General features: G+C 42.8%; 1 protein-coding gene across 2 annotated transcripts in view; it reads right to left on the bottom strand.

The window, feature by feature from the left end:
- The window catches only part of LOC118507039 (mucin-17), a 71,938-nt gene that overhangs the window by 33,597 nt on the left and 11,050 nt on the right, over positions 1 to 27,291 (bottom strand). For both annotated transcript variants that reach the window (XM_036044992.1, XM_036044991.1), the window contains one exon: positions 5,547 to 5,722. The gene's annotated coding sequence lies outside the window, so the exon portion shown is untranslated. The remainder of the gene's footprint in view (positions 1 to 5,546; positions 5,723 to 27,291) is intronic.

A 27,291-nucleotide genomic window follows, 5' to 3' on the forward strand; every position in this document is an offset into this window, starting at 1 on the left:
CATGTGGCAACACAAAAATGCAAAGGCAATGAATGTATGGGGTTTGCTGGGGATGCCTTTTGTGCGCCCGGGCGCGATTCCCTTCGGCGATTGTGTTGTGCAGTGTTATTTAATTCCTTTGCCAGATGCTTTGCGGCAGATGGAATTGTAATCGGTGTTAAAGTTATGTTTATTACACTGCTCAACAGTTGCTTTTATTGAATGTGGTGTGCTGGCACGTACCGCATTGGGTAATTGGTTTGCTGTGAGAGGCGAATAACCTGAGGGATTTATTATACATTCAATTGAGTTCTAATAAAATTATAATGAATGTCTTCGCGTACCACAAGACTTACTATAAATCTCGGTACTTGTTATAAAATTGGTGTCACATAACTATCTGCACCAGTTACGATAAGACTGATGAAACAGAAGACATGTTTTTGGGAAATTGAGAAGACACTCGTTTGATTTTTTCAGCTCTTCTTGAGTCTGTGCGATCAGGTGCAACTCTATATAAGATGCTTGTTCTTAATCCTTAGGATATTGTTAAGGTCCTCATGAGGTGATAATGTCAGTTTGAAATCTAACGACCGATGCCAAGTTTTTTTTGCACAAGCGCTGTCATCTGCTTCTTTTGAGTAAGATAGACGAAGACGTCTATGGTGCGGTCTGGTGGCCAAAATAATAGAGACGCCGGTTTCTACAAGGCAAAACCGTGGATCAAATTCCATCTGGAACGTCTCCTTTCCCCTAGTGAGGACTGATTATCTACTGATAGCAAGGCTTAACTAGTCCAGAATAGTTTTGACCCTGCCTTAACCCTAGATCCAACACTCAAAACAATAAAATCATCAGACAGTAAAGTACGATTGACCTATGTGACCAAATGTGCTTCACAACATCCAGGAATAGAAGTCTTAGAATATCCTAAGTTTCTATTGCAATCACCCCATAGGCCATCATTATTTCAAGTCAACTGATAACTCTGTCTTATTTTGTCTGTACATCAAAGGCACGATAGAAAAGGTTAAAGTTCATCAAAAACACATGATACAAAGCTTGGTCATGATACCGTGTATTGGGACACCCATTGGAAAATTTATATCAGTACTTTTTAATACGAATCTTAATTGATTTAAACATGATGGCGGTAAAGTAATTTTATAAATCCATAGGTTCCGAAAGATAGTTTTGAGATTAGCAGTTATTGAACAGTCAGCATCATTCTGACATTGACGATTAAAAACACAGATTTACCGGAAGAGATAAGAATACAAAAAAGAGAAAACGCTCTAATAAGTGATTTTATTTAAAAAGATCCTTACGTGCATATGAGTAGTCGTTTAAAGTTGAAGGTTAACTTTATTGATCAATATCAGCGCTTCAATTCTATTAGACAATGCCACACGTCACATCCAATTGTGTCTGTCAATCTTGAAGTGTGCGAATAAGGCTAGAGAACATTAACAAAGCGAACGATTAGATTTAGGGATAGTGACGCTCATGTGCAGCTCAACGAGCGGTTCAAATGTCACTTCCGTCAGCTAACCCCGCAACAATTTTGCAAACTCACGCACCAAGTTTGCCTCCGAATTTATCGTTAGCATTTTTTGTTTGTTTTTGCGTTTTGCAATGACGTTCACGCTGAATTTTTCGAGAGCCATTGTTGGTCTACTTTTCTGCTCTACCACCAGACAATACGTTGTTTATTTTTATTCCTTGTTTAATTCAACTAGCCTATGATGTCTGATGGATTAATGGAGGGTACGGTAAGATGCAGACGTGTAAAGGCGAGCATGTTAAGTTGAGTTCGGAACAAAAAAAAAAACATTTAATCTAGTGTAAAGGAAAAAAACACACAACCACACAGCATTACTTGTATACGCTGGTGTAGGATGCAACCATTGTTTTCAACCGAAAGTGAACCATAAAAGAAGGTTTGTTCATGTCATAATCGTTTGACTATTTCAGTTAACATCCGAAATATAACCGCGAGCATATGCAAGTTGACGATTTGCACAACTACACATTATTTGTGAACTTTATAATGGATGAAGTAAGTTGCCACTTAATAAGCTTCAACTCTAATTACTGATCGTTTTAAGCACTTCTAAAGCACGATAAAATATGTATGTATATGTTAAGAAAACATTTTCATAAATATACTGTGGGGCTCTATGCCTTCAGACAATTTATTAAATCAAGCAGACAAGAACCATGAAAAAAAAAGAACTGACAACACATTTCCACATTGTTTTCCCCCGGCCCTAGCCCCACTAAGGCTTTGCTTACGATTGTTTCCGTTGGGTACATTTTCGTAGAATTTTTATCACCGTTACACAGCGGATTGTGATTACCATTGTGATGATGTATCCCGTTTAGCTGATGACATGCTGACTTGTGAACAACAGCCTAGTGCCTGGATAAGATCAGAACAGATGATTTAACTGCTTCAACCGGGACAGCTAGAGAGCAACATTGAATTATTGTCATTTTCTTTGCCTGTTTGTATTATCAACGGTATTTTGGGCGGTAAGTTGAATTATTTGATTCAAAAAGAAAAAAGAACTCCTAAAAGCTGTGGTGATTTAAAAATCTTAGTAACAAAATTTGTGTTTCCCAACCCGTTCCTACTTAGTGCCGAGTTGTTCTCACCCGGTAAAAAATCCATGCAAATGTAAGGACATTAAACGGTTCGCGATCGCTTGCGAACACCAAACGGAAACAGATATTTAACGATACCTCCAAATGCACACCGATGAAGAAAAAAAAAGATTTCCACAATTCACATCAAGAGTTTTTGAAACCTCACATCAACCCAAATCTCACATTCACCCCAAATAGCTTCGTGAGAAAAGTGATGGTTTCGATGACTGGCGCTGTTGTGCCACCGGTAGGAATTGATTTGTCTCTCGGCGCTTGGGTGTGTCGCTACTTAAAAGTTAGCTGCGGCTGCGGCCGGACAACGCCAGACCTCAACGTTGCTAATTCCCATGAAAAGCAACAGGAAAACCCGATCTATGCTTTCAAATCGATCACCCAAAAATGATTCCTAACCGGATTGGTACCGGGCTCGTTTCCTTCCTGTTGAATGCGATCGCTTAAATTTGATTTAAACGGAAGAAAATGAACCACCCCGAGTGAAAACTCACCACCGAACACCCTTTTCTAGAGCCAGCTTAATGTGCTCCTCCCTGGATAGTAAGTGTTACAATTTAAATCTACACAGTGTAAGAGAAAAAAAAAGCTGAGACATTAAATCGGATCGAAACTGAAAGCATACACATTACGCCGACCACACTCACACACACTCGCATGCGCAGATGAAGGCGTTCGCGTAACGAGGCAAATCGAATCGGAGGAAAAATCACCTGTAAAATTTTCACTTTCCTCTTCTTTAATCGGCAATGGGAAAAATGGCCGATCAAACATTTAATGTAACGCAAGCGAATGGTATATCCCTTCCGACCGAAGCATCGGCATCGCGCATAGTCAGAAAAATGGCCTCCAAAGTGGAAAATGCTTCAACACGAACGTATCACAGCAGATACATGCCTGTCATTTCGTGTGAGGCATCTGTCGATCGCGCGGAGATCGCGAGCTGAGTGCATTGTTAACAGTGTGCACTACTACCCCGTGCCGCAATTGTGAAGCATCTCTTCGGACCGGGAGCATTGAACTTGGGATGGTATGTGTGCTCCCCCCATCTTATGAATGCGATTGTAGTACAGCAGATTACAACTTCACATACGAGGGCGTACTCGACCAGGAAAAAGAGAAATTCTATGCTATTTGCTTTGATTTGTTCCGCCGGTGGATATCGACAAAGTGGTTAACATTTGCTTGGAGTGACTTGAAGCAGCTACTTTAACAGAGACTTTTACCACATTTCTTGCTCATGCTTAACACTTGTTCAATTAAGGCTGGAACGAAGGTACAATGATAGTTTCCTTTTCATGACAGTAAACAGACTAAAATGGCTTAGTTTGTTGGACTCGATGAAGCATTTATATTAAGGTAATAACATATTAAAAATAATTATTTTTTTCAGTCGCACAGGTCTTATTTAACGCATTCAAAGACATGCGCCCATAGCTTCGAAGCCTTAACCCGCCTTAATTGATCTGGTCCGCAGCCGTTATATGGCACTGCGTGCACAACCATAACCACACACATCAGACTCCAATCGAAGCGACCCGATAATTTTCCGGCGCCACTACATACTTCAATTTACATAATCCTAGCGCATTCGACGCATTACCTCACAGCACAGCTGTTGCAGCTCAACACACACACTATTTGCGAACCTTCTTCTGCGTCAGTCACCACAGTTAAAACCCTTGCTCCGGATACGCTCGACTAATTTTTGCCAATCGTGCATAAAACGCACACACACACAAGCAAGTTTCGATGACCGGTCCTGAACCAGTGAGGTGTGAGAATTGTTTTATTGCAATTCAATTCTACCCGTGGGCTCGCAGCTCAGAAGGAACAAGAAGAACACAGCAGTCAATAAATCGTTTCTCACTCGGGTGCCGGGAAAGGTGATTCGTAGTGTAATTTAAAACTTCATTCGATTTGTTTTGAGCCGTCTCCTATTTCAAACAATGCGTAAAAATGTCTACTAGAACAGAAAAAAACACGATAACCACAAGCGCAACGCTCAACGGTACTAGCCGACCCCGTACAACGCCTACCGTCCGTATCGTGTCGTGTGAGCGACAAGCGACGAACCCGACTAGTCACAGCGTCGCGCACTTGCTTACTGCTGCAGAATTCTTTTTCCTCCTGTTTTCTTTGGGTTTATATTTTTTTAAATCTATTTCTGATAATGTGCTGACGGCTCCCAAACCGGACAGCTGTGAAAAAGGGCTGAAACCGCGGAATTCAATCCAAAAAAGGGAAACAAACGGCGGAACTTCAGCCCGTCGGATAACCGCCGACCGAAAACCTCGCCAAAGGGAATGACGATGAACAAAGGCTGTGTTTGGTTTAAACAGGACAGCAAAAGCAAAAAATAAACGATACAAACGATTAAGTCAATCAACTGCAAACAAATTCAGTATTCTAAGCGTTCCGCTACACAGCAGCACCAATGACGATAGGTAAGCACTTTGAAGTGGTACGATGGTTGAAGGTGGTTCTGTGTTTTTTCTCGCTCCCTCTCTCTCTCTCTCTTCGTTTCGTTTAAATCAACCAATAAACACATAAAGGAAAATTACAGTTAACGTACACACATGGCGCAATTGAAACGAGGAGCTACAGCTACGGCACGGCTGAAGGTGCACAAAAATGTAATTAATAATTACAATATTATCGATTCCAGTGGCGTCATACAATTTGATTGTGATTTTGAAGCACCTCACTGTGCGGTGGTTCGAGATTAGCATAATTTAATTTTTTGCTCATCGTCAGCATGATGAAGCTACCACCAACACACGCAACAACAAAAAATCAATCGGTCATTTGACCCGGGCTTTCGAACAATAAATATTTCATTTCCGTTTTCAGCAACCACGGAGAATGGTTCTATTCTACATAAACGTTCACATAAACACACTTACCGACAGATGATTCGTGCCTTCGGACGAGGTGTGAATAACGGGATACTGCTCGACTCATAAGAATGGCTCCACGCCCTTTATGCTTCCGTCTAAAAGTGGCCCCTAGTCCATGACTTTTGGAAGGATGGACGTGGAACCTCACTGCGATCGAATAGAATTGACTTCTGAAAGTGTATCTGTTAAAATAAAAGAAAGAAAAACGACTTAATAAATTAATAATTTATTTTACAATACGATAAGAAAAATTTAACTAAAATGGAACTAAAAGTGGCCGACGATTGATTGACATTTTCACACCATTTGCATCGAACGCTCGAGCACTCCTTGATGCCAGAATTAAATAACTTCCAATGCGGAAGGCAGCGCCGTTCAGCCGAAAGTCACGGACGCACCATACTTTGCACGCTGCTGCTTCCCATCGTTGATGCGTACTACCCCGGATTGCGCAAGTCCAGATTAATGACCGGCGGATGGCGCGTGCCACTCGTGTCTTTCGTCTGGTTGACACCTGCACAGACGTCTGATGCTTAACAAACCGCGCTTTATACTTTCTTTTCGTTTTCACCCCAGTTTTATTCGCACTAAATCTTTGTCAACCCACCAAATCGCCGAGTAGCACCATCATCATCATTCAGACCCTGTAACTCTTCCTTTCTGGTGGTGTGTAAAAATGGTCGGATAATGTTATGAATTTCAGATTGGACCGACAGGAACCTCCCAAATGCACCTTCAAATCACACCACACTACCGCTGATGGGAAAGGGACGTCTGTTTGTCTTTTGTTTTGTGGGTGATCGCATCAATTCGGTCAACGTTTCGACTCTGCCCCGCTCTCTTTCTCCTACCATGATTTCACTTTAATGTTGGCCGTATTATGTCACGACGATCTGCATAGTTGATTGGTTTGCATAGACGATCCCGCATATTCGTTACTCGGCAAAACGTTGCGAATTGTGCATGCAAACAGACGATCATTACTGCAAATTAGGGTAACATCACACTGATCGATATCACCCACTACCACTGGCTGCTAAATAGGAGATAATGTTGGAGGACTGTGTAGGTAATGAGCGCGAAAGGATTACTTAACGGCGCTTTCCTTCACCGCGTGCCATCGTAGGTAATGAAGTGTGTAATTTAATTTGAACAAAATTCACCATCCCGCGCACATCAGACAGTGATCGATATAATTTAATTAATGTTGATCCATTTTTTTATGAAGAAAAGCAACAACGAAACGATTGCAAATGATTTGATTTTGTGTAACAAAACAATAACTTGCGCAATGATAAGTATGGATTGATTTTCACGATTTGGGATAACCAATTTTCCGGTGTTTCTCATCCATAGCCGACATATTACAGAATTATCAGTTGATTTGGTGTAGCTATGGCCAAAACAGTCCAGAAACCTCAATTCAAAAAATGTTCCTTACATGCCTTACATGGTGATTAGCGCATCTATGTGCGAGAACATCGTAATTCATCGAAGCTTAAGTCGATCTGAACCAAAAACGATATCACCTCGTGGTGTGCTTCATATGGAAGCGTTACCATAGTAAAGTGTAAGTGAAGGTGTAGGCTCGAAGGAGATGTACAGCCGAACAAATCCGAACAGGACTGTCACTCTCAAGCTTAGACCGCCAAACTGGACGGACGCGTGACCAATAAAGCAGGAAACACTACAACATCTTTTAAAAAAGATAGAAATAGTGAGGCAGTAAGGCATATACAAGGACGTCTAGTAAGAGCTAAACTTTGACCAATTGACAGTGTTGAGCAAATGCATTAGAAATTGTTGAGGAATCTTGTCTAGGTCTTGTCGCTTCTTTCTCTTCTTCTTCTTTCTTGGCCTAACCACCTCTCAGGTCATGCCTGCCATCTAGGGTTACTAGACTTGAACCAGGTCCTGCCGTGTGAAAGTCTTACCACCTGATAGCTAAATCGTTGTAATGCTCGGGATCCAGGGATCAGATCTGTCTAAACGATACAGAATATCCTGGATAAGATGGACATTGATCTCCAAAACACGCCGTCTAGGTGACTATCACTCAAAATAAGCGAATTCTGAAGGATATCTTTTCGACGGTGATATCTTCTCTATTGCGTCGTCGATCGAACAGACTCTCAATGGATCTTACTAGCGATCAATCGGAGGACCTTCTCGAGTCTTTTTGAATCCAAGATGGAGTATCAACTGATCATCACGGTTCAGAAAGCTCAGAAAAATCTCTAATCATTCTATATCCAAGTTGTAGATTCGGTTGATCTTCAAGGTTCAGAATGGTCTGAAAATGTGAAATTTCTTACCATCTTCAAGGTTGACAAAAATCCAAAACAGAGTACCAGTTATTCTCTAGAATCATAATGGACACACAAAAATGTGGAAGCTCCAATCATTATGTTTTCAAGTAGGAGTATCATTTGATCTTAAAGGTATAATTAATACTTGCTTCTAATACTGCTATGGGCAAAGTGTAACTGACAGGTAAGGCCGCGTGGAAACATGTGGTTACACAGGGTTTCATATCACTCAGTGGACTGTTTCAACTAAATGCTTGAATATTGCAATCCTGTTGTGGAAAGTTGCAACTCGGTTTAATCTAATTTCGGAGCATTTAATCAGACTTTGTCAAGCTGCAAGATTCGAAAATGTCATTCGATCGATAGTTTAAATCATCGCGCCGTACCCTGCCATGCACATTGCAATAGATTTTATGTCAAAATTAGTCTGAAATGTTTAAATTAATACTGCCATCATTCATCTACAAATAATACATAAAAATCCCAGTCGCTTTGCTAATTTCCCCTAACTGTGTGCAAATATTCCAAGCAATGATTGCAAAGTCCCACAACCGACATGCAATATTCGATCATTCATAAGAAACATTCCCCTGGGTGATGAAAAAAATCAAAACAAGGATAGAAATCCTGTATTTTAGTCGAATGCTTGTTGAACGTACGATCCGAGCAAAATTTAATTCGCTTGCGATAAATTTCAAGGTACACTGTTTATGTGCATCCATTTCAGTTTACTTTTCAATTTGTTTATTCGGTGTTACTCTTGCTTTTTCCCTTTTCAACTGCATCTATCTCTCTCTTCGATTTATGTTTTTCTTGCAGCGCGGTAAAACCAGTCAATCGAAAAATTATTCTCTTTCCCACAGTGCTTTTCTCCCTTTCCGATGCCGTGCTACCGCTCTTAATCTCGTTATGTTATCATACCACACGGCTCTACACGATACAAATCAATTATCTCAACAGCCACCGAAACATGCAACGCGAGTTCGTTAATGCATCGCTACAGATTTACCGTCTGGTGGCGGCATAACCCGAAATAGCATAATTCAACCAAGGAATGTTTGATTTTATTAAAACCCTGCACACCAACACATGCACACCGACTGTGTTTGAACATTATTTTTCTACATACTTGATACAGGTTTACGTTTTAAGGCTCGCGCTGCGATGATCGAAATGTAAACAACCATAATTAAAGGCAGCGCGTATCGTACGATGCTTTAATGTCGATCGTTTAGATATTAGTTACACGAAACAGCAGCATTTGCATTGCCAATATGCGTCGACTCACATCATCGTCCCGCCGAAGGAAAGTGTGTCTTATTTCATAACAACTCGTTCGATTAGTGAGCACACTGTTATTAAACGCACATTTAGATCATTCCGATCAAGAAAAAAAAGCACCCATTTTCGATGACTTTTGGGTGATTTCATTTCCTCTTTTTGCGCTTCACACGTAAGACTTGTAACGTCATAACGGCACGTGTAAGCGCGTAAGGCATTACATTAGGCCACTCTTCTAGAGCACGGCCATAAAATTCTTACCTAACGAAACGAAACCGCAATCGAACAAGCGCAGTGGCCCACCGTAAGCCGGTAAATCGTATGATCGTTAAGCGATCGAAAACCCGCTGAGTTTAGCAAATGATCGCTTAAAATCGTTAGCAAATTCGATTAATGGGAAAAAGAAGTATTTTTCAAACCTATCAAATCAGCGCGATAGTTGATACAGAGGCTTCGTATTTTCACCAATTAACCGTTCTACTAAAAAGCATTACAAATTAGCGTACCCATACGAACACCCTTAAAAAAGAAAACAAAAATGCTGATTGCACTGTGAAGCGATGGCAAGTCTTTTTTGTTACATTTTCCAGTTGTAAAATTTGCGCGCCGTTTTTTTTGGTCAACCAATCGGTCAGTCGATTTTGTGTCACTTGGTTAACGATGCAATCGTTTGGGAAAGGTTTGCAAGGAATGGGCTGAAAGTGCTTCTTTTTTCTATCTTTACTATGAAAGCACTAATTACGTAGCTATTTGTGTCACCTTGAAGTCATGATGTTGATCATTCACTAATTGTGGTCAAGTTAAAGTAAAAATTACAACACTCAGGGTACCAATATGCATAATGGATTTGGTAAATCACTCAAGAGAATGCTTCAAAGGAAAAGTGGAATATTGCAAGTCAGTTGTGGAATTTTGCAATCATACAACGGAATAATGCATTCTGTTAAACTGTCAAATTGCAAATTGTCATTTCTTATCGCAAAAATATTGCCTTAACTACCACTTCTTTATATAAAGCTTTGACTCCATTATACGGTTGCAAAATTCCCAACGGGCCTGCCAAATTCCACCATGCATTTGAAACATTCCACTAAGTGTTTCAAACATTCCATTGTATGGATGAAAGCGCTGTTTTTTTGGAAACATTTCTGATGTCTTCTTTTTTGTTGAAAGTAGTGTTAGCTTCGATTAGGAGCACGACTTACTTACGCCACATTACTTTAACAAGCCAAGAAATGCTGACGTTTGGAGTTCGGAGTCACAGCTGTCAAATCAACAAATTTTTAAACTGTTTGTCCACAGCTAACCGACCTTTCGCTCTCCTAATGTCTTAGCTAGCTTGTCTTACAATGTACTGAGGCCGAGGTTAATCGTTGGTTTGACCCTTGAAGAAGCAACAAAAAACTAGCAAACGCTTCATTTGCGTGCATTATCGATCGCATTAAAAAAAACATCGCGTTTCACGTGTCCTGGTATTCGGAACCAAGAAAACGTTGTCGTTAAGTAAAATGCTTCTTACTGGCTAATCCAATTAATGCGAAGGTCGTTAGCTAAGGTGCACTTAGAAGGCAAGAATGGTGTAATTATTTCAAGAACAACAATTGTTGTCTTAATACATTTAATTACCTGTTTGTTTAAATGCTTAACGATATTCTACAAAGTTGAAACACATTTTTAAATGAATGAAATGTAATAAAACATTATAATTTTTTAACAAAACAAACTATTTTTTTATTAAAATTTACACCACCAAAATTCCAACAATTTTTTCCACATGATGTGCACAATGTTTCAACCGTAGCAATCGCATGCCCTTTCGACAGACAGAATATTTTTATTTAAACCAAGGTTTTTAGTTTGGCGCGTTTGACATTTTTTCACTCTCTCGTACAAGGCTAATCGCCCTAACCTTCCACGAAGGGCGAAACCTTTTGCGGCTCGCAACACCTGTCTCCGTTCGGGCGGCTCGTTGCACAAGGAAAACAGATTAACGCCTTTGACGCGCGGTACATGCCCCGCGCGGTACGGTGACAAATGGCGAAAAACAAAACGACACCGTAACGAAACGATCCCGCGGATGAACCCTTGCGTTAGATAAACGAGCGGCTACTTTGTCCATCGGGAGAGAGAGAGAGGGAGTCCGAATCCAACCGTCGTTCGGACCCAGCAGGCCTAGCTAATGAAGCATTGTCAACAAATGCAGCTTAGCATAGCGGATGAGTTCCTCTCGGACGGCTCGCGGAAGAAGAAGCGCAAGCGTTAGGAACTAACGACCGATGGACATCCTAACCTCGAGTCGCTTCTCATTAGCGAATCGTTGGGTAATAATGTGGCTGACTTTGAAGCTCACGCCGGCTTCGAATGGCCGGTAGAGCACACTGTTACGAGATGAGAAATTGTAAAACTTAACAACATTGTACGCAGAGACAAAAATTTATTAAGATGTTTTACTTCTTGTCCATTATTGTCTAGCATTTTTTACTTCGAGAAATAAATTTATATTTTTCCACACGCTTTCTATCTACAAAAACAACCTTAAACAGTTGACTTCATTTAAATCAAAACCCACTCTCAAAGACAGCCAATACCCATTTCTAGCTCCTAGTCCCCTTCGTATCTTAATGTATGAAGTTTTCTTGAAGACAAAGAAAATCACATTAATCGTAGACTCAAACAGAAGGCTTTTCCGGCTTAGAACACTCGTTTGCTTGCGCAACACGTACGCCTTCGCTACAATATCCCCAGGGGCTAATGCGCAATCCAGCAACAGCAGCAACAGCAGCAACTTGGCCGTGATTTGATCTGGAATTTGAACCTCAACCTACCACCGGTTCGATTGCGCCTTTGCGTTTCCGTGCCGCCTAAGACAACACCTGCACAAACCAGTATTTTCTGTCCAATCTTTACACCGCACTCGGCCGGCACACGCTGCACTCCTACGCATCCTGCTGAAATTTGAATAATTCAATTCTAACCCAATCCCGACGCCGTCCTTCAACCTTCCAGAACAGCCGAACGAAACACAGGCTGAAGATATTTTTCCCCATTCCTTGGCAAGACCGGGTGGGCAAAGCAAGGTCTTTCCATCTCGGCGATGCACGCGTTCCATCCATCCGCCTTGGTCGGACCGGGCGGCAACTTAAATAAGCCGATGAATAATAATTGAAAAGTCGGCTCAAATTGTATGATTGCTGAATGCGCGCACGCACAGATGCGGCCGCAGGCAGCAGGAAGCTGAAAGTGATTAGGCGCGGTTTAGTATGCAGCATAGCTATAGGCATCGACGGCTGATTGCGTTACCACAGTAGCTTGCACGCCGCCTATTGGGGATTACGGACGACAGGCAGCAGGCACTGTTTGTTATTCTAGCAGACGACGCAATAGCAAAAACCGTGCACTGAGATGTGCAATTAAAAATCTTCTGTAAATAAATAATTGCATCGATTGTTCTGTGTTTATCGAGAATGCAATTTTCAATCGAGGTAGTTTTCAAATTAATATTAATGGCTCTTGCGCAATAGTAACAAATACGGTAATCGTTAAATTGAAAATTTAGAGAAATAAATTGCAATACTTAACAACAAAATTGAACAACTGAAAAATCGCACACAACAGTAAGGAATGTACAGTGTGTTACATAAATTTAATATCATTTAGTTTTCTTAGTACTGGTAGTTTGGGGCGGTTCGGTGGCCGAGGCGATAACGACGCTGGTCTTCACACGGCAGGCCCGGGGTTCAAATCCCATCCAGACCGCCTCCCCGTACGAAGGGCTGACTACTTTATTACGGGTAAAATTAAGTCACAAAAAGCCAGAAATGACAGGCCGCAAGGCTTCGAGAAGAAGAGGTGAGAGGAAGAAGAAGAATAAGTTTTCTTCAGTTAGTTTTGGAGATTTAAATTAAAAAAACGTTGCCATGATCATTTGATGAATCAGAACCGTAAACAATACTTCAAAACATTCTCTATTATTCAGTTAAACTTATAATTTAAAGCTTTGAATTGAAAAAATAGCATTCCCACAAAATAAACAATTGGAAACCAAGCGAAAGTAATAAAGACCAGCATCAAAATTTGTAAAACAATAAAAAACTGTTTTCCAATAGTTTTTACACAGTTTGTCACACAATTTTACGTTTCTAAATTATCGTTTCTAATTATCGTTTTTAAAATAAGTTCTCCACAGAAAATTTTAATGCGAAATCACACTTACGATATTTACTGTCATACCTGCCATTTATGACTTACTTGACTTATTAATACCACGTATTGGATATTTAGTCTCACAAAGGCGGATGGTTCGGATGGGATTTGAGCCCCGGTCCTCCTTGAGACTTAAACTTGATCATATAATTAGTTGCTTAGATGCCCAAAACACATTAAAAAAAATCGGCCATTTATGACTTAATTTGTATAAAGAAATATTTTTAAATAAAGAATTATTAGCAATTATCGTAATTAGACTAATATAACAATATTGTTCTTTAATCACATTGTTCATAACTTATTTCTAAAATGTTTACCTTTATCCTTAAAAAACGTGTGCACCTATAATTATGTTACACACTGTACAAAAGCAATGGAAAAATGTCATACTACGAAAAACTTTCAAAATTCCTCATTAGAACCAATATGAATAGCCGCAATGCCTAATTCTATGTTGCCATGCCCTTCCATGGTTTTTACTGTAGTGTGGTCACACTTTTCTCAACCATTTGAAACCCTTTTTTTATTTACCACAAAAACCAGTGAGCTAATTCCTCGCATTTTTCCTCCAAACAGCAACGAAAACAAAACCCCAAACCAGCTGAACTCTTGACCGTGGTTTGACGATGGTTTTTGCGGGTAATAGGCATTAGGACAGACCATTAGATACTGCAAAACCCCTTCCCCAACGTATCGACCCGGGATCGATCAACACGATTCGATCAATTAAACTCAAGGTCCATCGTAAACCTTTTTCCCTCGGCACATGTCTTTTGCCTCGACGCTTTTATCTCTTGCATTGGTCCCAGCGTGCAACATGCGGCGCAACAAAAACAAAAACGGCGATACCATTACCGGCTCCAACTGGAACACAGCACAGCTCCCGACGGAGTAGCCAAGCATGCGAGAGCATAAAACAAAAAACGTGCCGAGCCAGTCAAGCTAGGACGGGAAATGGCTTCAGCTTCGATCGACGCGCGCATAATGTGTTCAAACTTGCGCAACGAAATCAATTAAAACTATCGACGCACACACACACACACGCGCGTTGAATGCAAAGTTCGCGGTACAAAACGCAGAAAGTGAGAAGCAGTAATTGGAACGTGCGAGAGTGGGATGTAAAAACCAACCCCAAAAATCCGACCGGGAACAAAAAAAAACACGTCTCAAGTGTAGGTCAAATCCGAGGCTGTGCGCTGGAAAGAAATCGTCTAAAAACAAACCAACTTCTACAGAAGCATATTACACACGTATCGGAACGATACTCGGTTCAATCTGTGAACGCGATCTGTGTGTTCGCCGTTCTGCATACTCATTCCTCGGCACAGCATCCGTCCTACAGAAATTCGGAAGTTCAATACCACACCTTCGGAAGCGTTAGAGCAAGGGATTTGTGGTGGGTCGGGTCGGGTCTGTGAGCGATGGTTTTTTGCTTTTGGGTTGAGACACAGCTTTTCTGTGTTTCCCAGGACGATCTTAGACGATAGCGAATGGAATATGTATCGCTTCATGGTTCACGGAGTTACCATTAAATTGGGAAATTGAAGAACACTACCCGCTGATTGGGACATTTAAACGAATATGCTTGGTGGAATTGAAACTCACAGCTGTAACCGTGTCTCACATATGTTCCCACAGAACGAAAAAACCTTTAGGAAAAAATAATTTAAATTATAAATGCACATCGAGTTTGACAGTTAACTCCGAGAGAGCGGACTTCAACTTCACTTTTCAATAATCACACAAACACTGACACTTCAACTGACTATCCCAGATTTTTGCTGGACCCATTGTCGCACATTCCATCGCGTTAACAACAAACGATCACAATGTTCGGGATTGATCGATCAATCAACCTTTGTCTAGGGGGGACACCACCGCTCGTTCCGAGTTGCAGAGCACGATTACACGAAATATCGTTTAAACGCACCCTTTTTCGGTACGTGTGACGAGTCCATTCCAAAGAGCGAGAGAGAAAGAGAGAGAGAACAGTGAGCAGAGGTGTGATCATGCGGATACATTTCGACGCACCATTGCAACCTCCGCCACGCCGAAAACTGCAACACGTGGACGACAGAGCTCACCAACCATTAGGGGAGTGTGTTTCGCCGTTAGATCAGAAAGAACATGACACGCCGGTGTGGTCCATTTGACTTTCTTCGCCAGCACAGCAATGGTACGTAACAAAACCATTTCATTTTCCTACAAACCATTATGGAAGTTTCGGCCATGCTGATGACCGGTGGACGGCCCCCCCCCCCCCCGGGTGCTGGGGAGGGCACAATGTCGATTACGCTACGGTGCGGACATATATGGTGTCCGCTTACGGGGTTTTGTTTTTCAGCCCGGCCCCATGTGCGACCGTAATGCACTTTCGATTGCAAACTGATTCGCAACAGCAGTAGCCAACCAGTCGAGATTCTCGCTTGGTTGCGACGCTGGTCAGTAGCAAATCGACCGGTGTGCGTTACTAAAAGCGCGTCCCGTAAGAAGCATGCATTCATCATTTTCACGCATTACGCCACCATGTACACCGTTACCGGGGGTGGTGTAAGAGAAAGAAAAATGGTAGGAACAAGAGAATGGAGCAGGGTGGCAAGGTGGAAAAGGGGGAACTCATTTCCCTTCCTGAACAACTGAGATGGGGGGTGATGTGAATTGGTTAGTACGGGGTCATACCACTGATGCTTACCGGTAGTCGACACGGCAAAATTGTGCTTTTTTTTAGTTATCTGAGCAAAAAGGTTGTTTGGTATCATTTATGTGACGTAATAGAGCTATGGAATATACACAATAAAAAGCTTGACAGGATTGTTTTTTCCTTTGTTAGGTCAAACAAAACTTAAAATGTCTTTCAAGACTTATCAATAGCTCGATGTCAGATCGTCAAGTCTTGCTACGTGGGATTACATAAAATGAATAGAATTCTAATAGGAATATATTCTAAGCGCAATCGGATTCTGATCGCTCTGAATACTCTGTACAACGTACATAATATTCTGATGGTAAAAGGATTCGAATCTTTATAAACTAACCAACAAACCAACCATACCCTTGAGTGGGGATAGCCCTCTTTCCGTATTATGAAAAAATGTTGTATCTTATTTTTCACAGTATTGTTCATTAGCTGCTACATCTTTTTCCTATTTTGCTGATATGTTGTTAATTATGAATCAAATAAACAAACCAAGTAAATTTGAGATTTTGTTCAGAGCGTCTGAAGTGTCAGGTCGGTAAGGTAGAGTCCACATTTTCTCTCCAAACCTCCAAATTCCCATAGGCAATTGATATTTTGACTCCTATGGTTTGATTACTCAACTGATCTTAGTTCATCCTATTGGTCCACCTCAGTGAAATATTATTCCTGAAGACAGCGGTGCTAAAAAATTGAAATCGTGTAGGTCGCTAAAATTGATGATTTTTTTTTTTTTTGCAATTCGCTATCAGTGGACCATTGCAGTAATAGGCTTGGAAAATAGACTGGGAAAATGCATAAAGTCATGATGAAAAATTATGTGCTAGTGGTTAGCCTTACATCCTGGACGTTTTTTCTTCAATAATCGCTTATAGTTTGACCACTTGGAAGCAGTTCGTAGAATTTGACACGTTTCTGATCCCAACTTTTTTTTATTCCTGAAGAACGACGGCCTGGCCGTATTGCTCAGGTGGTTATACTTTTGTAACAAATGAGGTATTTTTACTTAATACATCATACTCGATACAGGTTAACTTCAAAACACATGATTACACCCTTCAAATTATTTTTAAATTAACAGCAAAATAACTGCCACTGAACACTGTCTCCGGACAGGGAGAGAAACTTGATCACGCAAACTAAACCATTGAACAGCGACCAGCTAGATTTTAAACACGGCCCCTATCTGCCGTTCCAAAGTACAACGCAAACAGCTGCTGTTCACAACAAAGAACGAAAAAACAGTCAACTAACGATCAAATTACATGAGGGTCGTGGACCGCCGCTTCATAGTCAATTTCTGAGCGCGAATCCAGAGAGCCGCTTTGCTAGTTTCCATCGATTGGAATGCAAAGTATGCTGAGTATTGAGTCTGGGGGACAAAAAATGTGCACTACCCACACTCACACCACCAGCTTACCACAACGTCGAGAACAACGAACGTCATAGATCATATTCATTCAAATGGGGTGTTCCCGTCCGCGACACCGGTACCGGAGGCACAGCTCCACAGTTCAAATAAAGCATAGAGCACCATTTTCATGCCTGCGGGAAATAAAATGCGCTCCCACTTCCATCAACCCTCTCACCCGTGGACCATAATCGGATCAATGGCTTCTTAACAACGGCTTAGTACGCGCTTGAGGACCGAATTGATTCATCGTTCAACATATCGGCCAGCTCTTCCGCGTCGAAGGCATCTTAATCGCTAGCTCAACTCGAAACACGGAGAGTTCAGTGCTCCAGTAAACAAATTGTGGTAGAGAAAACTGATACGACCGCCCGGCGTACCGATATACGTCAGTGCGGGAGTTGTCGACCTACTTAGCCGGCGCTTGAAGCATAGCCGACATGGGTGACCATGTTGTGTGGAAATGGTTTTGCTTTTGAAATAATTTTCTTTTTCCTCTTTTATTAATCAGGTTCTCTATTTCATCCTGGGTTCACCTGGGCACGGTGGTGTGTGATGAGTGTTAATGTCGCGTAAAGTAAAACTGCCAACCCAACTGGAGTGGAAGTTCCCACTCAAATCGGTGGTCAGCTGGCGGTGGTTTGTTGCGATCCCGTATATCATGAAACGCACCGAGATCGTCGAACCGTCTTGAGCCGGTTCAACCTGTTTCGCAATTCCATCTGCGAACGGAGCATACGTATGTGCCCAGTAAAGGAGAGCGAAAGGCGCTCTGGAACTCTGGTGCACAAGGTCCGGGGCAAGGCAAGTGTCTCTTCGTCACAGCGTTTTTGGAAGCGTGATTTTCACTCGGCCTTTCGGGTTGGTCGTCCACCAATACGAGCTGGGAATCATTTCCAGAGCACATAGAGATCTCTTGAATCGGCTTGTGATCGTAGCTGATTTCTATTCTTTTTTTGTGGAGCAACTTTTTGCTAACTCTGCGAACGGCTTTGCTTTGCCCCAAATCATAGATTTATGAGATCGTTTACATGCCACAGTGATGCATGAGCCAGGCTGGTTACACTATGATCGGTTACACATTTTTCCCCAGCTTAAGCTAGTATTACTGTCATCATTGCATATGGGCAGACCTGAGGCTCTCGGCAAGATCCGTATGAATAGCGTTGTCCTGTTTTATTCATCTTCCTACGTGTGCCTTTGCTCGCTCGACACTGGGTTACAGAGGCGACAGAACAAGTAGCTGCAAAGTTATACCACAAAAAAGGCGAAGAATGTCAAAATGCATAACACGTCAACCCACACAAACGTTAGCATTATGTCATAAAATCGTTGAACTTCAATGGAATTAACTGGAGCTTTGGAGAAACTCATTGCGAAGCAATTCGCAGGGCGTTTGTGGAGTCTCAAAATTCCTTCTGCAATGTCTGGTGTAGGTCGCTTCAAAAAGACTTCTTTATCCATACTACCTTTTTTCACCTCAAACTCTAGCAAAATCTCTCCGCCAATAATTTGAAACCCTCATAAATTAAATATCATGACATTCAATTAAGCAGCATCACATCGGCCAGGGGAAACAGTCCGCCGATTAAAGGTCCGTCAAATGGTCGTATAAATTATCTCACCCTTAATGGTGGCACACGTGCCGCATGCGGCGGCACAATCGCTAACGAGCGCTAGATTTATATCGTAGCAAAAAGAGAGACTCACCAGATATTGAGTTGGTGAGCAACTAAAACAAATCCACACTGCAGGCGGCCGACCCGCAGTGGCAATGACACTTCGGCAAACTGTGGTAGCTTTTCACACGTACTCACCAACTGTGGCGCAGCACCGTTCAAAACAAACTCCTTCACATTGCCTCCCACCCTCAACCCTACTCCGCATGGGGAAGGATGGGAATACATTCAAATAGCTGCGATTGCCCGTTGGATGGTGACTTGCTGTGTGTGGTCGCAAAACGGGGGTTCGTTTCCTTTGCGGGCATTAGAATCTTTCGTGTCGAATCGCTGCACCAAACACAACAAGCATTGATTTTTCGTCGCTGCTAGTGAAAGAGGCTCGTTCTCGTCGGAAAAAGAAGCGTTAAATTACGGACAATTGAGCTGAAGGTGTAGGAAAACGCTAAAAAGGTACAATGAATGACGTGCATGGAAATGGTGCAGGGAAGCAAATATCGGAAAGGAAAGAATTTTTCCATCAACGGCGCCACCACCCTAAGGGGCTTACGTTCTCGATCGATCGATCTCGCAAGGCGGCACACGGGCAAGCGTTGCTGATTGCATCAGTGGCGCTCTCCACGGATCTCATCCCAATCGATTGTTGCCGAGCCGGAGGCGAAAAGGTATGTTTTTCTCTATTCTTTTCCCCCGATCTTGATCGTCCCTTTCGGCGTACTTGGGGAGGGAAAACTCGAGAATGAACATCCACACATCAGCTGACATGGACGGTTTTGCAGAAGATCGAAACCTGTCTCCGTGCCGGGGGAGGGTTGTGAAGCGAAGCTTCGGACATAAACACTCGATGTCGATGTCGATGTCTGAAGACCGGAGAGAAGAAAGATATGTAAAAAAATGAAAGAAAGAAAAACGGGAGCAGAAGCAGCCAGATTGAAGCAAATAACACACGCGAAGGAAAAATACGTTCACCGTAGTACCGAACCCAAAACAATGCCCGCATTACCGTAACCGTATAGCCGTGGCCACTTCTCAACTTGCCACGGCATCTCTCGAAACTCCACGACAACGGTCTCACCTCTACCACCGGCCACCACGCGTGGTCTCTTGGCTCCGGACCTCCAATCTGGGCACAACAAACAGCAATGAAAACAGTAGAAAAAAAAAGCTTACATGTCCCGACTTCGGGTACTGCGGGGACATGGACCTGGGAGACCTGAACACCCAAAGCTGGTGCTTGAATTCGATCGACGTCTGACGGCTGCCGCCCGGAGCGTTCGAAATTCTAAGCGGGGCAAGTCGGCGGGGAAAGGACGGCTGAAAGGGAAGTCATTAACCTTCGCCGTTCCGATGTACATTCACTCACCGGCGGCAGCGGCGACGGCAGCGGTCTGGTCGCGTTCTCGAAAGCCAAAGGAACGGCGACATGAAGCGAAAAGAAACGAGAACAGCAGCACCAGCACCAGCAACCCCACACACATAACCTCGACACAACTTCGCGGACGGTCCGTGTTGCGCCAATTGACCGGCGAATGACCGCGTGAACGCGAGGCGCTCTTTAACGGTTGGAAGAGATTGGTGCGATTATGAGAATTAATTGTGACCGTTGTGCCGAAAATCAAGTAAATACCTAAATGAAATTATGCTGACAGAGCGGCGGATTTTATACCGAGAAATTCTTTAGATATTTAGGTGAATCATCATCAAAAAGAGCGTTGAGGGATGAACAAATATTTTAGAATTGTTTCATATAAGCTGAAGTTGATTATAGCCATGTGTCACAATCTTAGTATTTTTGCGACACAGTAAGTTGGATAATTATACGATCGTGAGAAGATATCACCATATCATCAAACGTCACATCTGTGGTGTATATTGCAACAATTTTATAATAATTTTATAACTAATTGACAATATTACTTACAATATTCTTCTTCTCTGCGAGTTACTCCATCCATGCGACAAGGATTTACTGCTTCCTAACCTACTCTGTCGATATAAGAGCGCAATGCACTGCTCATGATCGTAGTGCCAACGAAAAATCTATCTACGATTTAGAATGCTCTCCATCAAAAATCAATTGCTAGCATCTAATAATAAATGTAAAAATAAAACTAAATAAATTATTTTGAAAAATTCTCATTCTGCGTTTCCTTTCCTTAGGTATATTGAAAATGTTCGATCCATAATAATCCGTTTTGTCAAAATAATCATCTCGTTTGTTAATTGCTCGTTAATGGATTTCTGTCTTGTAAATGTCTCAATGTTTGACAGATGACGGCTAAAACCGTAGTTTTCTAATTTAAGTTAGCAAAAACTTCATTGTAGTCATCAAAGACTGCAAGTTAAAATGCTGTTTAATTCGTAAAACCATCTTACTACTTTAAATTCTAATCATAAAATGAGTCTTCTGGCAATCCGTGATACGTGGGAGTGATGGTGGTACTTAAACAAACCTGCCTATCTGAACCTGAAAAATGCTATGGAAGCTATTGTCTAAAAGAGCTAAAGAATAACGCTTCGAGAGAATTCATAACCTTGAGTCGGACACAATTAAGTCCAAAAGCCGTTCAAAATTAATCAAAACATCGAACCTACTCAGATAGCTATAATCTCTGAACTCGTATTCATTATTATAGGGTGGAATTTCTCACCCAGCACTCTGTCCAAACTCATCTTCCCGCGATGCCAGGTATGAATTGACTTTCGATTAAAAATATACTATGGGTGGAACTCATTAATCGTAAGCAAAAAACTAGTCCCGGGATCCGGATTCCGTTTCAGAAGCTTCAGCTCTCAGCTTGCTTCTCATCCTCATCCCTGCCAACCAACGCAATGGATTAAACCTGCCGCTTCATGATCGAATCAATCGATAGAGCAAACGATCGGATAACAAGTTTTGCCCGGGAGTTAGGCGCGAACAGGTTTCGCCAACGTTGGCCACTGGCTGTGGCTTGAGCATTCCTATCACACCACATCAGAGACGCTTACGCATTCTTCCTGCCAATTAATGGGCCCACTTTATGCATGCAATTCCTGTGCTCCCAACTCCCAAAGCAGCACATCGATCCACAAGCTTCGGTGAACAATTGAGCAGGTATGCACTTGATGCATTTTTAATAATTCGCGAAAACATCTTGAAGCTTCCCAAACTAGTGTCGCAAGTGTCAAAACGATGAAAAGTAGGATAAAACTCAAATTGATTTTTCAAAACAACTTCCCACTGGCTACCATTGCAACCCACTGGCAGCAAATAAAAAAAGTGTTAAATGAATAAATTTAAAAAAAGGAATATTTTAATCCCGAGCTCATTATTATGCCGCTCCACACGGTGCACGGCGACACCGGCTTCGTATGATAATATGTCTTTCCCTCCTGGGGTGCGTGTGTTTATTGGATTTCTGCTCTCATCCCTGGTCCTCACGCGCACTCCCGTACTGTGGCGAGATTTTATAACACAGAATCAAAGCGCGAGAGAATGAAACAGGCAAGCAAAACGAGCCTTGTTTTGATTTGCTTAAGCGAGAAGCTTCTTCGCTGCCAGCGCTGTGTCTGCTACCGTCGACATACGGAGCTTATGATAAATGCCGCGTCGTGACATTCTTCGCGATATAAGCAAGCAACCGTACGCGAGTGGTCGTCCTTGCCACAAGGACGCGCTAATTGCGTAGCAGGAACCTGCTGCGAAGTCTACGCGGAAACCAAACGAGAGGATCGGCGAAGACAAAACAGCTTCCTCGGGTCCCAGCGATCGATGGCGAGTCAGATTAAATACACACCTGATGAAATGCATCATTCACTATTGTCGGCGAATAAATTATTCAAAGCTGCTCAAATCATCTTCAGCAGCAGATCAGGTTGCTGCAACGCACTGCAACGATCTGACACCGATAAACAGGCTATCGTCTCACACCAGGTGCTTCAAATTTTGGACCTGCAGCAACGCATTAAACTTACCACCCGAATCGGATTATTTCGTGTTGATTAACTGGTCACCTCTTCCTTCCGGACACCATGGATTGGACCACCGCTAATGAGCTGGTGGCCCGGGACACCAAACGACGAACGAGATCCATCGGCTAATCGGTGAGTTAAAGAGCGATCCGTGCATTGGATGATGCCGCGCAAGATGTGAAAATCGTGATATTGGGCTTATAAAAAGGGGAGGGAAATTGAAACCCAGTCGAAACGAAAACGACCAGTTTTCACCAATGAGCAACAAAACAAACCGCGGTTCTTTCCGTATCGGGTGTCATTCGAATTGTGTCAGAGCAGGAATTTCCACTTCCACTTGACGTGTCCACCTTCGAAAGAACCGCGCCAAATAGCAACTCACTCCACTTGCAATCGAGCTGTAAAACTGTTGTGGCGAGGATTTAGCTTTGGCTCTTTTTATTTGTCTTTTGGAGGCGTTTATAGCCGTTCACTGGCGCGAATGGTGAAAGAGGACGAATAAACATATTAACATATAAAACAGGATTTTTATGCACCAGCTCAACAGCAAACAAAACAAAAGTAATCAAGAGTTATTTTTTTCGGGAGGAACGAAAAACCTGTTCACGCACTGTCATTTACTATTTCTGTGGACCAGGAGAAAAGCACACCATTTGCTTGGCGATCGATGGTGGCGATCAATATGGCGGCAAGTTTTGTAGCTGTCAGGGTACAGGGTTACTAAATTAGTGTTTTTTTTATGAATTTTAAACTTTCCTGGGAAGATGAGACAAGATGGAACCTCCTGCAGTTTTAGTGTTCCCTGAGAGCAACTTCATCACATGCTCTTGTAGGGGCTATGATGAGTTGCGTTAGAAAACTGAAATGTTTAGCCAGTTGAGCTCCAAAAAATAGCAACAAACATAGCATATAGAATTGTACGATGTAATAGTTTATCAATAAGCTATAAATATTGATGTCAGCGTCCAAACATAAAAAACATTTAATAAAAATTGGTAGAAGCCATCATATCCCCAAGAATAGATTGGAATAGTGAATGAGTTGTTCGGCAACATTCTCATGACATGTCAAACGCATCCAAAGAGCAAGTAACTTGAGAAAAGGCATATATTTTTCTAACTCACTAAACTAACATGCAGGAGCAGATCATAGTATAAACAAACTAAAAAAATGCTTGGGGCCCCGAACTTTGAAGGGCATCGTTCATTTTTACATGTAAGATGGATCTTCCTATAAGCAGGTTGTACTGTCCTGGGAGATTCTAGAACTCCTCAAGATGCATCGTGTAATAGCTCCGCTTGACCTCAGGCTCTGACCAAGTCAGCAGTTTCCATGTATAAGGAGCCTCCAACTCTTATTCCGCACAGGGCTTTCAAGGGACTTGAAAGGCCATTGCCTAAATGAGACTATTTCCAGAATTCGATCCAGGTCGGAAATATGATTCTACCTGGGTCTTCAGAGCTTCCCTAGCTTATTCTAGAATTCGGAGAATCTGTTACATCCAACATAGCTTCCCCTAGTACTTTCCCTGGGTTCCAATAGTCTGAGTTTCTAGTTACTCTAAATAATCTATAACCTGCATAGATCACCATAGACTCAGACAGAGTAGCTAGCAGAGAACAAGCTCTTTCAATGCAGTTCTATGTCAACATTTGACGACCTCGCTAGCTACTTTTACTGAAAGATAAACCCACCCGGCGGCCCAACCATTCGGCGGCAGGCATGCCGGTTTCAGAGGTTGACACAATTTTCCAGCCTGGCAAAAGCCACAACTAGTTTTCTTTCATTCACTGCTTCTTCTTCTTCGTTTCGTGGACCACGCTTCATTTTTTTTGTCTGTTTCCTTCTGGAAGGTGAACTCGTCGTCGACCGTGCCGGGCAGTGCTGCTGCTGGAGCTGCTGCTAGCACCATTGGCCATAAAATAAATAAATAAGTCCACTGTGAAAATAGAACGAACGTCAGCAAATGAGGAGAGGGGGAATAAAATTTCTAATTTTCAGGTTATGAGCGCGAAACCTGAAACCTTCCCCCACGCCCAGCATGCTGATCTAACAACACTCCGAACCCGGGGCGATCCATTGGTGATGCCCACACCGCGCACTTGCTCTACCACGCGATTGAATAACGCGATTGGGCTGAGAGGGTGGTGGTCGATTCTGCGCTACGATGGTGTGTACCCCTGGGTAATTGCGTACCAACCAAAGCCCATATGTACACACACACACACGAGGTGTGGGGCTTACGTATATAGGCAGTGCGCGGTGATACACGTGCACTTCGACGTAAAAGTGAGCTCGCTTGCACCGGAGAACTGCTGCTATCATCATCGGCAACTGCAGACGGTACCCCTGCGATGATGGCTTGGACAGCCTCGCGGCCTCAATTTCTAGTTTGTTCACTTTTCCTGTCCGCGATCGTGCACGAAACTAACGCCCGGCTGTACACAACAACCCTGTGTCAACACTGCTCCAGCCCGGGGCTCAATGATGCGGGCATGTTTGTCGTCGGTGTACCACAGAGACCGCAGTTAAGTGTATTCAAGTAGTGGAGTCTTCATTCAATGTCCCGAAAAACAAACCCAACATGCGCCAACATTCTCACGCGACCAGGGAGGAAAAATGAAAGTTTTTAAGAACTCTTCATCATCCGGAGGTCTCACGGAGCGCGTGGGTGTTGGTGGACAGTCCCCTTCCGTTCCCTGGCTAACGTCAACGCCACTGAACCACTCTCAAGGAGTCTCTCGAGCGAGATGTATTCCCACTGACACTAGTGTCTAATCTTGACACCTGGCAATTAGCATACTATCTCGACCGGGACTAGACGGCTCGGGACCGGAACACTGCACTTGACGGAACAAAAGCTCCATGCCAACCGGGATATTCTCGTCAGTTTTTGACTGACATAACCTCTAAAATCTACCAGTCCGTCCAGGACGCCATAAAAAAAAGTCAATTGCATGGTATGCATTCCCACGCAAGCCATACACCAAAAGCAGTGTTAGGCGCGCGTGCAGGTGCACCAGAGCCGAACACGACCCACGAACCAGACCTCAGTCGCTTTGTAATGCAATTTAAATTGTGTGCTTCGGTTTTTTAGGGTTAAATGGCTGGTCTATGCAAATTATTGTTGCACCGCCGTTCAAGAACCTGCCCCAACCTTGCGCTGCAGCAGCAAACTCCCATCGGGGTGACCTTGGCCAAAAGCGGAGGCTCAACGGCGGCCCTAGCCGGGTGGATCTGAGTATGCGATCAAGTTGTTCTTGCTACCACCTTCATTACGGAGGTGGGCTTGGATTGCCGCTAGTAGGCAGGAAGCTGTTGCAATGAGCTGCCGGAATTCGTGTTCCAAAAGTGGATAGGAAACGTTATCTCAACCACAACACACTTTTTTATTGCCACCGTAAGGAGGAAGTTCACTTTTCGGACATGTACACACTTTGTAAAGACACCCAAGGCACTGGGAGGAAGCACAAAGAAATGTACGAATGCGCAATAACACGATGTCAATCAGCGTGAGTGGTTAAGAAGGTTAACCGGTTCACTCGGGCGTATGCAAATAAATAAGATCTGGTGGAGGAGTTTGGGCTTTCGCAATGCCTATTCCATTCGGCAGAATTCTTACTCCTTTCTGGAAAAAAAAACTTGCTTCAAGCTACTTAAACGTCTTACTCCTGTTGCAGAAAACCCGAACGACTCCCTATTCGCTGCCCTCACATACATCGCGACTGGAGAAAGTTCATCGCAATTTTATTCCTCTTACGAACCTCTGCATGAGAAGCATTCTTAGCATTCAGGATTGCTATCGGCGAATATTGACCTCCGGAACCAATCAACCCTCGGGAAAGGGTAATAAATTGAGCACTTGGTGCAAATCATGTGCACCCGGCGAAAAGGTTGCTAATGTGCGGCACCAATCGACTCACGGGCCTGGCTTGAGATACCATCCACGCTCGAGCAAATCGAACGGGAACAACGGCAGGTCATCGGGAACCAGCTTGTGGAATAGCGTTCGATTAATCCTGACCAAGTTAACCTCTGGGATGGATTTTCCGCACGATCGTTTGATTTGTAGCTAAAATGATTTTTTAAATGGAATATTTTTAGCGCAAAGAAGCTAGCGACTTGACAGATGGTACGTAATTTAGTGCAATTTAATCGCTGGTTGTGTCCCATATTTTAATACATAATTTAAGCCATTTCTTCCATAATATTGTTGTAC

The sequence above is a fragment of the Anopheles stephensi genome, chromosome 2 (assembly GCF_013141755.1).
Source record: "Anopheles stephensi strain Indian chromosome 2, UCI_ANSTEP_V1.0, whole genome shotgun sequence".
Taxonomy (NCBI): Eukaryota; Metazoa; Arthropoda; class Insecta; order Diptera; family Culicidae; genus Anopheles; species Anopheles stephensi.